Source organism: Rhineura floridana, chromosome 3 (assembly GCF_030035675.1).
Source record: "Rhineura floridana isolate rRhiFlo1 chromosome 3, rRhiFlo1.hap2, whole genome shotgun sequence".
Lineage (NCBI taxonomy): Eukaryota > Metazoa > Chordata > Lepidosauria > Squamata > Rhineuridae > Rhineura > Rhineura floridana.
Window position 1 is genome coordinate 211,882,592 of NC_084482.1, and position 14,540 is coordinate 211,897,131.

The window sequence follows — 14,540 nt, forward strand, 5'->3', positions numbered from 1 at the left end:
CCCTGCATGCAATTCAACCTCTACCAGCGTCCCTCCTGCTCAGTACAGGAAAGCTGGCTGAGGCGGGGGAAATAATGCCGGTGTGCAGAGGTGCTGCTGCTGCACTGGGAGGCGGAAGGCTTTGCTCTCTCGGGGAGCAGCCGCTGTTGGTGCTACAGGCACTCGCAAGCAGTTCTGTGCAGGTGGCAACAGTGACGGGGAAAGAGGCCTTTTGAAAGTCATGCAGTCGGCTGCGGAAACAGAGGGACCCGGGTGGGATGCACATCCCCAAAAAGAAAGGGACGATGACCCTGCGCAGCCCATGACAACTACACCACTGTTGTGGGTGGGTTGAGGGGCCTTCTTCCTCTGCTCAGTCTTACAGGGTCAGCTTGCTTGCTGTGAGTGGGGCAGTGGCAGCAGCTGTTCAGCAGTGTGGGCCCCTCCCAAGACCCAGCCTGGTCTCCTCTCTCTCGCTGGAGTGACTTTACTCCTTAGCTACTTAAAAACCTGAAACGACAGGGGCGTTCAGCACAAGGCTATCTTTTTTTCCCTAAACCACATACAAACTAACTTCTTTAAAACAATGAAAGCTGTCTTGGCTACCTGCTGGTCCTTCTAGAAACAGACCCTTTTGTCCTACCTGTTGAAGGCCCAGGCGCTTAGGTGTCCAAATATCTTCTCCCTCCACATTACTGGGTTGTGCTTGATGGGATGTATTCAACCCTGAGTGTTGTTCTCTCCCCTTCATTAGTACTTCTTCCCTGACCACCATAAGGTCTTGAAACTTGAGGTCCATTGTGGGCATGAATTTATTTTGTTAAAAAATACAAGGTTTTCAAAATAACAGATTTGCACAAAAGAGTCGTAAAACTAATATGTGGGTTGCACCCAACTTCCACCTCAGAGTGGATCCTTTAAAATTAATGGACATGACAAACTCAGGCCCCTTCATATTAATAGTTCACAGCTCTTTCTGGTTCCACCTCAGCTAAAGAGAATGCAACCAGCAGCACCAACCAGGGAGCAGCGGATGGAATTTGTATTTTTATTTTAGGATTTTCCCAAGATTGGGAAAATCAGAATTCACTCTACAAAGAAAGGGGGGACGGGTTCTGGGTGAGGGCAGTGTAGTGTGAAAAGAGAAGGGAGGCCCGGATCACACAGGGGAAGGTCAGGATCTCTTCTCTAACATCCCACAGTGCACGGGCGTTGGGGGACGCTACTGAAGGTCTCCGCAGGCCTCCAGAACACTCACAGGCAACAGGTCAGCCACCCCCTGTTCTACACTCATAATATGGTTTCCCCATTTCTGAAATCTTTCATGACAATAAAGACTTGTGCTACTTCTGAAGCTCTTTCCATGTTCCAAGCAGTTCTATGGTTTCTCCCCTCTGAATTCTTTGATGCAAACTGAGAGAGGAATTTCTAGTAAAGCCCTTTCCACATTCCAGGCATTCCTATGGCTTCTCCCCAGTGTGAATACTTTGATGGGCAGTGAGTTCCTGTTTCCTACTGAAGCTCTTTCCACATTCTAAGCACTTATATGGTTTCTCCCCAGTGTGAATTCTTTGATGGGAAGTCAGATTTCTCATCTGACGGAAGCTCTTTCCACATTCTAAGCACTTACATGGTTTCTCCCCAGTGTGAATTCTTTGATGCAAAGTCAGATTTGTCTTCTGACAGAAGCTCTTTCCACATTCTAAGCACTTATATGGTTTCTCCCCAGTGTGAATTCTTTGATGGGCAGTGAGGTGATGTTTCCTACTGAAGCTCTTTCCACATTCTAAGCACTTATATGGTTTCTCCCCAGTGTGAATTCTTTGATGGAAAGTGAGTGCTTGTTTCCTGAGGAAGCTCTTTCCACATTCTAAGCACTTATATGGTTTCTCCCCAGTGTGAATACTTTGATGGGCAGTGAGTTGCTGTTTCCTACTGAAGCTCTTTCCACATTCTAAGCACTTATATGGTTTCTCCCCAGTGTGAATTCTTTGATGGGCAGTGAGTTGCTCTTTCCAACTGAAGCTCTTTCCACATTCCAAGCACTTATATGGTTTCTCCCCAGTGTGAATTCTTTGATGGCAAGTCAGATGTGTCTTCCGACGAAAGCTCTTTCCACATTCTAAGCACTCACATGGTTTCTCACCAGTGTGAATTCTTTGATGGGATTTCAGATTTCTCTTCTGACGGAAGCTCTTTCCACATTCTAAGCACTTATATGCATTCTCCCTGGTGTGAATTCTTTGGTGGGCAGCGAGTTTGTTTTTCCAACTGAAGCTCTTTCCACATTCTAAGCACTTATATGGTTTCTCACCGGTGTGCATTCTTTGATGCAAAATGAGACTTGCCTTGCAGCTAAACCTCCTTTCACATTCCAAACATTGATATGCTTTCTCCCTTTTCTGGTTTTTGTAGTGGGCTTTACACTTTCTTTTAGAATTGAGACTTTTTGAACAATGAAAATATTTATTTCTTCTCATTCTTTGATCTGTTTTTTCTTGGATGGCAGTTTTATGGTAGCCACTGCCGTAAGAAGCGCAAGATTTATTCCTCCTTTTCTCTTCTGCTTCATGATTCCTTCTCTGCTCTTCCTTGTTTTCAGATCTGTCTCTTTCCTGTCTCTCTTTCCCACAAAGTTCTCCCTTCCTCTTGGCTTTCCATTCCTCACCTTCTGCAAAGAAGAGAGAACCTGATAAGAACATGAGGGAAGAAATGGATCCTCAAATCACTGAACAATCCCAAATAACTTTTGTGATAAAGGAAGAATTGACAGGACTTAGATGAAAGACGGATGTTACTCCAGGTTGAACAGTCTCTGTTGTCTGGCATTCACTGACAATTGGAGTGATACGGATTGTTGGATTTGGACCACGGTGATCTGGGTTCAGCTCCCAGTCAGAGGTTAATCCCATTGGGTGGTCCTGGGCCAATCACTCTCATTCGGCCTAGCCTACAAAGTTGTACAGATAAGTAAAACAACCACAGATATTCTCTTTGGAACTCTTTGGAGCAAGTGAAGTGAGAAAAATTTGATTTGATTTGGATTCCTGCATTGAGCAGCGGGTTGGACTTGTTGGCCTGATAGGCACCTTCCAATTCTACTATTCTATGATATTCTACTAGGGTGCAAGAAGAGGGCTTGAAACGCTGAAATTTAGGAACTGTGAAAAAATATGGGTAGGAGGGCATATACACAAACACACACACTCATCTGTGGACAAATTGCGGGAGGGGTGGCTCTGCAGCATCCAAGTTCCTTTTCCTACAAGGGTCCAGCAATCTGTGGAGCACCCCATGATGGCTACCCCAGTCTTAAAACAGTCCTCCTCTCCCCCAAAGAGTAGGATGCACTGCCACCACTCTGCTCCAGGTCTAGGAAAAAGGATGAACTAAGAGGGGAGCTTTGGATGTGTCCTCCCAAAGCCCAAAATGCCAAATGTTGCACCTAGTGGGCTATATTAGAAATTCAAATGGAGCTCAGCTATGTTGTTTTAGCAGTTGGGGAAAACTTTTAGTGAGAAATTCCACTGAATTGGACCATCATTTTAGAAGGGCATAACTAGAGATCTGTGTTCAGATAGAATAGATTCTACAACAAAGACTCTTCCCATATATGGAGCGAGAAATGCCAGACGTCCAAGCTGGATTTAGAAAGGGAAGAGGCACCAGAGATCACATCTCAAACATACGTTGGATAATGGAACGGAGCAAGGAATTTCAGAAGAAAATCACCCTGTGCTTTATAGATTACAGCTTTGATTGTGTAGATCATGAAAAACCATGGAATGCTTTAAAAGAAATGGGGGTGCCACAGCATCTGACTGTCCTGATGCGCATCCTATACACTGGACAAGAGGCTACTGTAAGGACAGAATATGGAGAAACCGATTGGTTCCCAATCAGAAAGGATGTGAGACAGGGGTGTATTTTATCACCCTATTTGTTTGACCTATATGCAGAACATATCATACGGAAAGCAGGATTGGACTAAGATGAAGGAGGTGTGAAAATTGGAGGGAGAAATATAAATAATTTAAGATATGCAGACGATACCATACTACTAGCAGAAACCAGTAATGATTTGAAACCAATGCTGATGAAAGTTGAAGAGGAAAGCACAAAAGCAGGACTACAGCTGAATGTCAAAACGACCAAAATAATGACAACAGAAGATTTATGTACTTTAACGTTGACAATGAGGACAATGAACTTGTCAAGGATTGGCAATACCTTGGCACAGTCATTAACCAAAATGGAGACAATAGTCAAGAAATCAGAAAGCGGCTAGGACTGGGGAGGGCAGCTAGGAGAGAACTAGAAAAGGTCCTCAAATGCAAAGATGTATCATTGAACAATAAAGTCAGGACCATTCAAACCACTGTATCCCCAATCTCTATGTATGGATGTGAAAGTTCGAAAGTTACAAAACAGATAGCAGATAAGAGAAAGATCAACTCATTTGAAATGTGGTGTTGGAGGAAAGCTTTGCGCATACCATGGACCACGAAAAAGGTAAATAATTGGGTGTTAGAACTAATTAGAACTGTCACTAGAAGCTAAAATGATGAAACTGAGGTTATCATACTTTGGACACATCCTGGGCAAGATCCTGGAACGTGTGGTTGCTGACCAGCTCCAGGCGCTATTGGATGAAACCGATTATCTAGATCCATTTCAATCGGGGTTCAGGCCTGGTTTTGGCACTGAGACTGCCTTGGTCGCCCTGTTTGATGACCTATGTCGGGAGAGAGAGAGGGAGTGTAACTCTGTTGATTCTCCTTGACCTCTCAGCGGCTTTTGATACCACTGACCATGGTATCCTTCTGGAGAGGCTTGAGGAATTGGGAGTTGGAGGCACTGCTTGGCAGTGGTTCCGCTCCTACTTAGCGGGTCGTCTCCAGAAGATAGTGCTTGGGGAACATTGCTCGACACCGTGGGTTCTCCAATGTGGGGTCCCGCAGGGTTCGGTTCTGTCTCCCATGCTTTTTAACATTTATATGAAGCCGCTGGGGGCGGTCATCAGGAGTTTTGGAGTGCGTTGTCATCAGTATTCTGATGACACGCAGCTCTACTTCTCCTTTACATCTTCTTCAGGCGAGGCAGTCGACGTGCTGAACCGTTGCCTGGCTGCGACAATGGACTGGATGAGAACTAACAAACTGAGACTCAATCCTGACAAGACTGAGATGCTGTTGGTGGATAGTTTCTCTGATCGGATGGTGGATATATACCCTGTCCTGGATGGGGTTACACTCCCCCTAAAGGAACAGGTGCGTAGTCTGGGAGTCATCTTAGACTCTTCCCTCACACTTGAGGCTCATGTAGCCTCGGTGGCCCGGAATGCGTTCTACCAACTTCGGTTGGTAGCCCAGCTACGTCCCTATCTGAGTAAGGAGGACCTCTCATCAGTGGTACATGCTATGGTAACCTCGTGTCTGGACTACTGCAATGCGCTTTACGTAGGGCTACCTTTGAAGACGATTCGGAAGCTACAGCTAGTGCAAAATGCGGCAGCCAGACTGCTAACAAGAACTAAGCGGTCTGAGCATATAACACCTGTGCTAGCCCGTTTGCACTGGCTTCCAATATGCTTCCGGGCCAGATTCAAAGTGTTGGTACTTACCTATAAAGCCTTATACGGCGCAGGACCACGATATCTGTCGGAACGCCTCTCCCGATATGAACCGGCCCGTACACTACGGTCTACTACGAAGGCCCTCCTCCGGGTTCCGACTCATAGGGAAGCCCGGAAAGTGGTGACAAGATCTAGGGCCTTCTCAGTGGTGGCCCCCGAACTATGGAATGGTCTCCCCGAGGAGGTGCGCCTGGCGCCGACACTATCATCTTTTCGGCGCCAGGTTAAAACCTTTCTCTTCTCTGAGGCATTTTAATTCCTGTTAATTGTAAATTATTATATTTTGATTTTAGACTGTACAGTTTTGTGTACAGTTTTGTGTTATTTTTATTGTATTTTTAATGTTCACCGCCCAGAGACCTGTTGCTAGTCGGGCGGTATATAAGCTTAATTAAATAAATAAATAAATAAATAAATGAGAAGACATGATTCACTAGAAAAGACAATAATGCTGGGAAAAACAGAAGGGAGCAGAAAAAAAGGAAGGCCAAACAAGAGATGGATTGATTCCAGAAAGGAAGCCACAGACCTGAACTTACAAGATCTGAACAGGGTGGTTGATGATGCTATTGGAGGTCACTGATTCATAGGGTCGCCATAAGTTGTAATCGACTTGAATGCACATAACAACAACAACAAAACAAGTTACGTCTGAACAGGGGGCCTTACCAAGACAGGACAAAGTCCCACAAATCCCTCCCATGACTTCGCTATGTAGAGCTCTCTGGTCAGGATTCAGCAAAGCCCACTCCTCTCCCGTGAAATTCACAGCCACATCCTTCAAAGACACTGGATCCTAAAAGACAAACAATACATTTTGTCTTCACAGAAAGCAAAAAGATTATCTCCTACCTACGTGGGAAACATAGTTAAGGTGAGGTGGCTGGTCATTGTTCTAAGGACAGAAACCTTCTTAAATGGCATTCACAGCTTTTGTTGAGGATGGCTTTGGGAGACGCAAAGAGAAGGGAAATTCATTCAGACCCATGGACAGAGAGGCACCCAGGCTGCCCCCAGGCTCTTCCACTTCTGAGTCTTTCCCCTACCTGATATGGGGCGATAGCAAGAGCTTCTCCTCCACCAGAAAGGGGAGATGACTTATTAGGTCTCACTGACATCATTCCATTACCTGTGAAAAAGAAAATGGGCCCAAAAGCCTGTAATATACAGTACGCTATTCTCAGAGGTTAAAATATATGTGTCTAACTGCATGAGGGTCTTATCAGCTGAGTGAGGTATTTATTCACAATTTATGTTTCAGTTGTGCGATAAAACATCTCATTTGAGCTCTAAGCCAGAAATCAAAGTGATGGTTCCCACGTAAAAAATCATGATGTAAGTAGGAGCATTTCTGAGCTGTGGAAAAAGCTGGAGACGAGCATGGAAAATGTTGTTTCCGACATATGGCAACCATATGAATAAGGTTTTTATGGTAAGAGGTATTCAGAGGAGGTTTACGATTGCCTTCCTCTGGGGCTGAGAGGCACTGACTGCCCCAAGGTCACCCAGTGAGCTTCATGGCGGTGTGGGGATTTGAACCCTGGTCTCCTAGGTCGTAGTCCAACACCTTAACCACTACACCACACTGGCTCTCGGAGACAAGAGTAAAGGAGTCAAAATAAACAGAGAAAGACATGACCCATACATCCTTACCCAGAAGCCTCTTCCTGGTGTCCGATGGAGTCCTCTCTGCCTCAGGGAAATCAGTTCCTATTTCTGCACACAGACCCTTTTCCTGAAACAGCATAATAAGAACTCATATAATGGGGAGCAGGATGAGAAGAGTGAAGGAGAAACCTCCCCCCAAGCATTCTGGCCCCCAAATAATTTGCAGCCTAGATGAAGAAAAAATGGATTTCTTTCCTTATATTCACACACAACAGGCATTAAGGCAGACCTGTGTGCAGGGAAGGTAGAAAACGGTCAAGCTCACTTTGCTGCAAATTCCTTACCATCTCTCCGTGCCCAAAAATGGCTAAAGCATGACCGCGGATCATTAATCTGGTATTGTTTTACTATTTGATCTTGAGAGTGAGGTTTCTGATCTCTTCTATTATAGAACAATGGTTTTAGCTAAAGGAAATCTTTATAATTATAATGGTAGAAAAGGAGATAGGAATTTTAGCTTGATACAGATTTTATAATGGCATGATGTATTTCATAGAATAATTAAGGGTGTTCTGGAGGTAAGGGGTATTCTGGAATGGGCTGCCTTCTACATCCCTCTGTGTTTGATGGAGAGTGGCTAGGCTCAGATTTACCTTTCTCCCTTTTTTTGTTCCCTAATCATTCTTAATATTATATTATGTGGCCTTCAGCTATAGTATGGTGATTGATATAAAATTAATCTTTCTCTATAGCAGTGTAGTAATGAGCGGAATGTTCACCTAGACTTTTCCAGTCACTTTAAGAGGAACCAAAATTGGCCTTCCATCATGGTATTGTCTAAAGGAACATGCCGTTATGGATGTCCTATGGATGTTCCTGCCCAGCTTGGCTGATCAGAAACCATGATGGGAATGGAATGCATAGTACAAAATCATCACCAATTATGACAGTAGAATGGTGAGATCTGAAAAGGGGGAACAGATTGATATTAATCTGAGGAGACAACTACACAATAAGATGGGAGTTATCTACTTGATTATAAATATACATGCATTCATTTCAATAAAGCTATCTGGTTGGTTGGAAATATTTCAAGAGGGAAGAAACTGTTATGTTACATAGGGAAAAACCTGGAGGATTGGTTGATTTCTGTCACATGCTGTAATTGTACTCTATAAAGTATCTGTGCACACTACATTTCTTTACAGTTCCTTCCAGACTTTCTGGGGGCTGTCCCTGCCTATGCTTGTATACTTAATAAAGGCCTACCTTTTTGCTTTAAGCCTGTGTCTTTAATTTACTGAAAGGACCCCGAGCAAAGATCCCACAGGAGAAAATAAAAATGTCTCCATCAAGAGGACTGACAGAGGCAAAACCCAGAGGAGTATCTGATATAGAAAAGGAAGGATAGACGCAAACCCCTTAGAGATACTTGCTATCGGGGGTAACCAACATGGTGCCCTTCAGATGGAAATGAACTCCAGTCTGCATCAGCCCCAGCCAATATGAGGAATGGTCAGGGATGATGGGAGTTTTACTTCAGCAATATCTGGAGGGCACCACATTGGCAGTCCCTGGTCTGCATGAAACCCTCTCACCTGCTGCTCTGCCTGCTTCTTGTCCTCTGCCAGGCTCAGGAGGAAACCTTCTGCCAGGGCCACAGCCTGGGAACTCCTCTCAGCCCCACATTCCCTCACCCAGCTCTCCATCTCTGGGGGCAGGACAGCCAGGAACTGCTCCAGGATCACCAGGTCCAGGATCTGGTTCTTTGAGTGTCGCTCTGGCTTCAACCACTCACGGCAAAGAAGGTGGAGTCGGCTGCAAGCCTCTCGGGGCCCCTCAGCTGCCTGGTAGCGGAAACACCGGAACTGCTGGCGCTGCACATCTGAGCTGAGGGGGTTCTCCCCCAAGATCTTCTGCACGTTTCCCCCCAAGAATTCAGGGCCATGTCCTGCTTCAGAGGTAGGTGGGTCTTGCTGTTCCATATTTCATCTCTTGGTCTTTCACGGGGTCCTCATCCCTTCTCTGCTTCAGGGAATTGTTTTCTGCCTTCTGAGGCCACGTTCAGAAGGAGCAGGTCCACTTATTCTATGAGCGAAGCCAAATAGGGATCACTACGCCCAGGCCAAAGGCTTGCAGAGCAGGAAATGTGCTGGCTAAGAATAGTCAAATATGAGGATTATTGTTTCTACCATATAAGCTTTGATAAAAACCCAGTGATGGGGCCTACGTCTTCCTTTGAAGATGGGCCTCTGGATAGCTGACAGATCTCCAACAGCAGCTCCAAAGGGCCCCAGGGACTAGCGTCATCCTCATTACCCCCATATTCTTAATTAAACAAGATTCCAGAGGACAGGCTGTAGCTCAAGTGGTAGAGCTGCTGCTTTGTACACAGAACATCCCACTTTGAATCTCCAGGTAGGGCTGGAAAAGACTCCCTGCCTGTAATCCTGGAGAGACTCTGCCAGTCAGTGCGGACAATACTGAGCTAGATGGGACAATTGTCTAATTCAATAGAAGATCCTATACTCCCTAACTTATCTCTGAACTTTTACAAGCCTCTCCTGGAATACAGAAGTTTGGTTTAATTGTGAATGAAATACGTTATTCCTTTCACCTCTTGATAGATTTGCTTATCTTTAGAACTGTCCCCCTTCAGAGTTAAACGTGAGCTATATTGTTGCATATTAAATTAAATTGGAGCGCTGCAGTTCCTGGAGTTTATGACCTGGTTGTGATAAGGAAATGGAAAGATCTTTGAGTATAATGTGGTGGAAGAAAGCAACGAATCTACATTTTTGGGATTGTCATCATAAATTAAGGAAGGACTAACTTTACCCTCACCTCAGCCGGCATTGAGTGATGGGATATTGATGTGGGGGGGGTGCCCTGCCCTGTAGGCTTTGGATTGTTCTCTTCACCTTTACCGTTTTAATAAAACACGGTTGCTTACTTTCAGTCGGGGTCTTCCAAATTTGATTCCTTTGATGAAAAGATTGCCAGTTTTCAGTAGTACTTTCTAGTCACTCTTAAAATGTCCCTTCTGCATCTCAGGGATCACCTGTCTGGATGGGCACATGTGTGTCAACCAGGAGAACTAATAACATCAGTCAGTGTGTGAATAATGGGATCATTCACAGGCATACTTTCAATCGCCCCTTAATTCCAAGTGGTGTCCTGGCCTTGCTGGGGAGGGAGAGGTACCTCTCCTCCCTGATTTGGATGGATCAGCTGAACAGGCCTCCTGTGGCCCTGTCCTGTGGCCCTGTCCAACCCTTCAACCAAATGTGCAAAGGCGGAGGGGGCTCACAAGATATCTGAGGGGGCCACCCATGCAGTGCTTGGGTACTTACCACCAAGTGAGAATGAAGGGGACTTTGAAAGGAGGAGCTTTGCTCTGGGGGATACATCCCCCCCTCCCAGGATTCCTTTCCTGTCTAGCCATCAGATTGAGGTCATTTATTGTCTAGAAATAGAAGAGGACAACAAAAAGGGAAGAACAAGAGCCCTATTCCAAAAGATTAGAGAAATGAAAGGGAAATTTAAATCACGAATAGGGATGTTGAATAATCACTAGGGGAACATACTGACGAAATAACACACTAGATGAAATAAAAGGAAGATGGAAACAATACACTGAAGAACTCTATAAAAGAGATGCCAGGATGACAGATTCATTCATGGAGGAACCCAATGATGAAGAATCAGAAATTTTAGAATGTGAGGTGAAAGCTGCTCTTAAAATTCTTGGAAGAAACAAATCACTAGGAACAGATGGCATACCAATAGAGTTGCTACAAGCTACTGAGACTGAATCTGTCCAAATTTTGATAAAAATTTGTCAAGAAATATGGAAAACTAAACAATGGCCCACAGACTGAAAGTGTTCAATATATATCCCACTTCCAAAGAAAGGAGATCCCAGAGAATGCAGTAATTATCGAACTATTGCCTTAATATCCCATGCAAGTAAAGTAATGCTCAAGATTCTACAGCCAAGGCTCTTACCATATATGGAGCGAGAAATGCCAGACGTCCAAACTGGATTTAGAAAAGGAAGAGGCACCAGAGATCATATCGCAGACATACGTTGGATAATGGAACAGACCAAGGAATTTCAGAAGAAAATCACCCTGTGCTTTATAGATTACAGGAAAGCCTTTGACTGTGTAGATCATGAAAAACTATGGAATGCTTTAAAAGAAATGGGGGTGCCACAGCATCTGATTGTCCTGATACACAACCTATACCCTGGAGAAGAGGCTACTGTGAGGACAGAATATGAAGAAACCGATTGGTTCCCCATCGGAAAGGGTGTGAGACGGGTGTATTTTATCACCCTATTTATTTAATCTGTACACAGAACATATCATACGGAAAGCGGGATTGGACCAAGATGAAGGAGGTGTGATAATTGGAGGGAGAAACATCAATAATTTAAGATATGCAGATGATACCATACTCTTAGCAGAAACCAGTAATGATTTGAAACCAATGCTGATGAAAGTTGAAGAGGAAAGCACAAAAGCAGGACCGCAGCTGAACGTCAAAAAAACCAAAGTAATGACAACAGAAGATTTATGTAACTTTAAAGTTGACAATGAGGACAATGAACTTGTCAAGGATTATCAATACCTCGGCACAGGCATTAACCAAAATAGAGACGATAGTGAAGAAATCAGAAGAAGGCTAGGAATGGGGAGGGCAGCTCTGAGTAGGGTTGCCAGGTCCATGGCCTGAGACTGATCCTGTATATTTAGGAGAAGAGAAAGTCAGCCAAGTGCAGGTGTTCTTGCAATTCTGTAATGGGAAAAACCACATGGTGGAATTCTACCTCCCCCCTCCACAACATTTAAAGATACAGAAGACTTCTGGGAGGCTGGGCCTGGCAACCAAGAGGTCTTCTGTATCTTTAAAAGTTGTGGAGAGGGGAGGGAGAATTCCACCTTGTGGTTTTTTCCCATTACAGAGTTGCAAGAACACCTGCACTTGGCTGACTTTCTCTTCTCCTAAAGATACAGGATCAGTCTCAGGCCAAGAACCAGGCAACCCTAGCTGTGAGAGAACTGAAAAAGGTCCTCAAATGCAATGATGTATCACTGAACACCAAAGTCTGGATCATTCAGACCATGGTATTCTCAATCTCTATGTATGGATGTGAAAGTTGGACAGTAAAAAAAGCAAGTAAGAGAAAAATCAACTCCTTTGAAATGTGGTGTTGGAGGAGAGCTTTGTGGATACCATGGGCCATGAAAAAGACAAATAATTGGGTGTTAGAACAAACTAAACCAGAACTATCACGAGAAGCTAAAATGATGAAACTGAGGTGATCATAGTTTAGACACATAATGAGAAGACATGACTCACTAGAAAAGACCATAATGCTGGGAATAACAGAAGGGAGTAGAAAAAGAGGAAAACCAAACAAGAGATGGATTGATTCCATAAAGGAAGCCACAGACCTGAACTTACAAGATCTGAACAGGGTGGTTTATAACAGATGCTATTGGAGGTCGCTGATTCACAGGGTCGCCATAAGTCATAATCAACTTGAAGGCAGATAACAACAACAAAGTCTGATATACTGCTTCTGTATAAGGAAGCTCCACTTTCCACTCATTGTATGTACCAAGGCCCTGCCTATCTTTTTTCTTCCGTTTTATTTGCTTTGTTTATCTGTTATTATGGCGGATGTTCTGACGGGGGATCCTGAAGGGTCACAGAACAGAGGCCACCTCCTTACGGGCTGAGGGTCTCCCTTGCTCTCCAGCCGCTCCTCTGCCTTCACCGGGTGGGGCTCCAATCTGGGGTCTCCCGCCCCCTCCTGGCTCCCCCGCCCTGCAGCTCCTCCCCTCGGCCCTGGGACTCCCCTTCGCCCAAATGCACAGCAGGAACAAGGGGCTTACCAGACCCCAGAAGGCGCCACCGACGCTGCAGCGCTGCTGCTTCTGCTGGTGTTTAACGGCGAATTAAACTGCGCTCTTGACCAGGGAGCCACTTTCCTCCAAGGGAAGACTCCGGCAGGAAGTGACGTCAGAGGGAGAGGAGCCGCATTTTCTTTGAAGCCTCCCGCACCTCCTCCTCCTCCTCCTCTTTCCTCTCTAGGAATCTGGTTTCGTTTATTTTAACCCTCACGAAGTCAAGCACCCTGATGATCTCTCAAAGCGGGAGCCGAGGAGGACAGAGACATTGTGCAGAACAGGGGAAGACACGGAGCTCCTCTGTATACTGAGTCAGAGCACTGGGGCAAATCTGGTCTTTGAATACAGAAATTTGTTCTATGGGAATTTTCCTTGAGTTTTGTTGGGTATCTGCCCATTTAGGGATATTGGGGGATGACTTGGCTGAGTTAACCGCAAAGGCTGTTTGGCAGCATTCAGCTATTGATGTATAATAAATTAATAATAATAATAAATTTTATTTGTTAGTCGCCCATCTGTCCGACTTAACGGACACTCTGGGCAACTTACAGCAAAAATACAATATAAAACAATATACAATAATCAAACATAAACATCAATCCATCTACAATTAATACAATATAAAAACCTAGCCCACCCCAAGAATCCCATAGGCCTGCCTGAATAACCAGGTCTTTAGGGTTTGGCGAAAGACCGTCAGGGAGGAGGCATGACAGAGGTCAAAAGGGAGCAAGTTCCAGAGGGTGGGGGCCATGATTGAAAAAGCCCTCTCTCTGGTCCGCACCAGCCTAGCTGTTTTCACCGGTGGGACTGAGAGAAGGCCTTGTGAGGCTGATCTTGTTTGGCGGCATACTTGGTGATACTGGAGGCGTTCCTTCAGGTAAACTGGGCCAAAACTGTATAGGGTTTTAAAGGTTAATACCAACAAATTGGGCCCGGTACACAACTGGTAACCAGTGCAGATCTACCAGCACTGGGGTAATATGATCCCGGCGGCGGCTCTGCTTTATCAAGCGTGCCGCCGCATTTTGTACCAGCTGCAGTTTCTGGACCATCTTCAAGGGTAACCCCACGTAGAGCGCATTACAGTAGTCTAAGCGAGAGGAGACCAGGGCATGTATCACCCGTGGGAGAAGATGTACAGGGAGATAGGGACGCAGCCTCTGTACCAGATGTAATTGGTACCAAGCTGCACGGCTCACTGATGAAACTTGAGCTTCCATGGACAGCTGGGAGTCAAGAATGACCCCTCGGCTGCGGACCTGGTCCTTTATGGGTAATCTCACCCCATTAAGGACCAAGTCAAAATTTCCCAGTCTTCTTTTATTCCCCACTAGCAACACCTCGGTCTTGTCGGGATTTAGCTTCAGCCTGTTCTCTCCCATCCATCCACTTAT

General features: G+C 45.1%; 1 pseudogene; it reads right to left on the reverse strand.

The window, feature by feature from the left end:
* The window catches only part of LOC133378945 (zinc finger protein 845-like), a 159,479-nt pseudogene that overhangs the window by 18,557 nt on the left and 126,382 nt on the right, over positions 1 to 14,540 (reverse strand).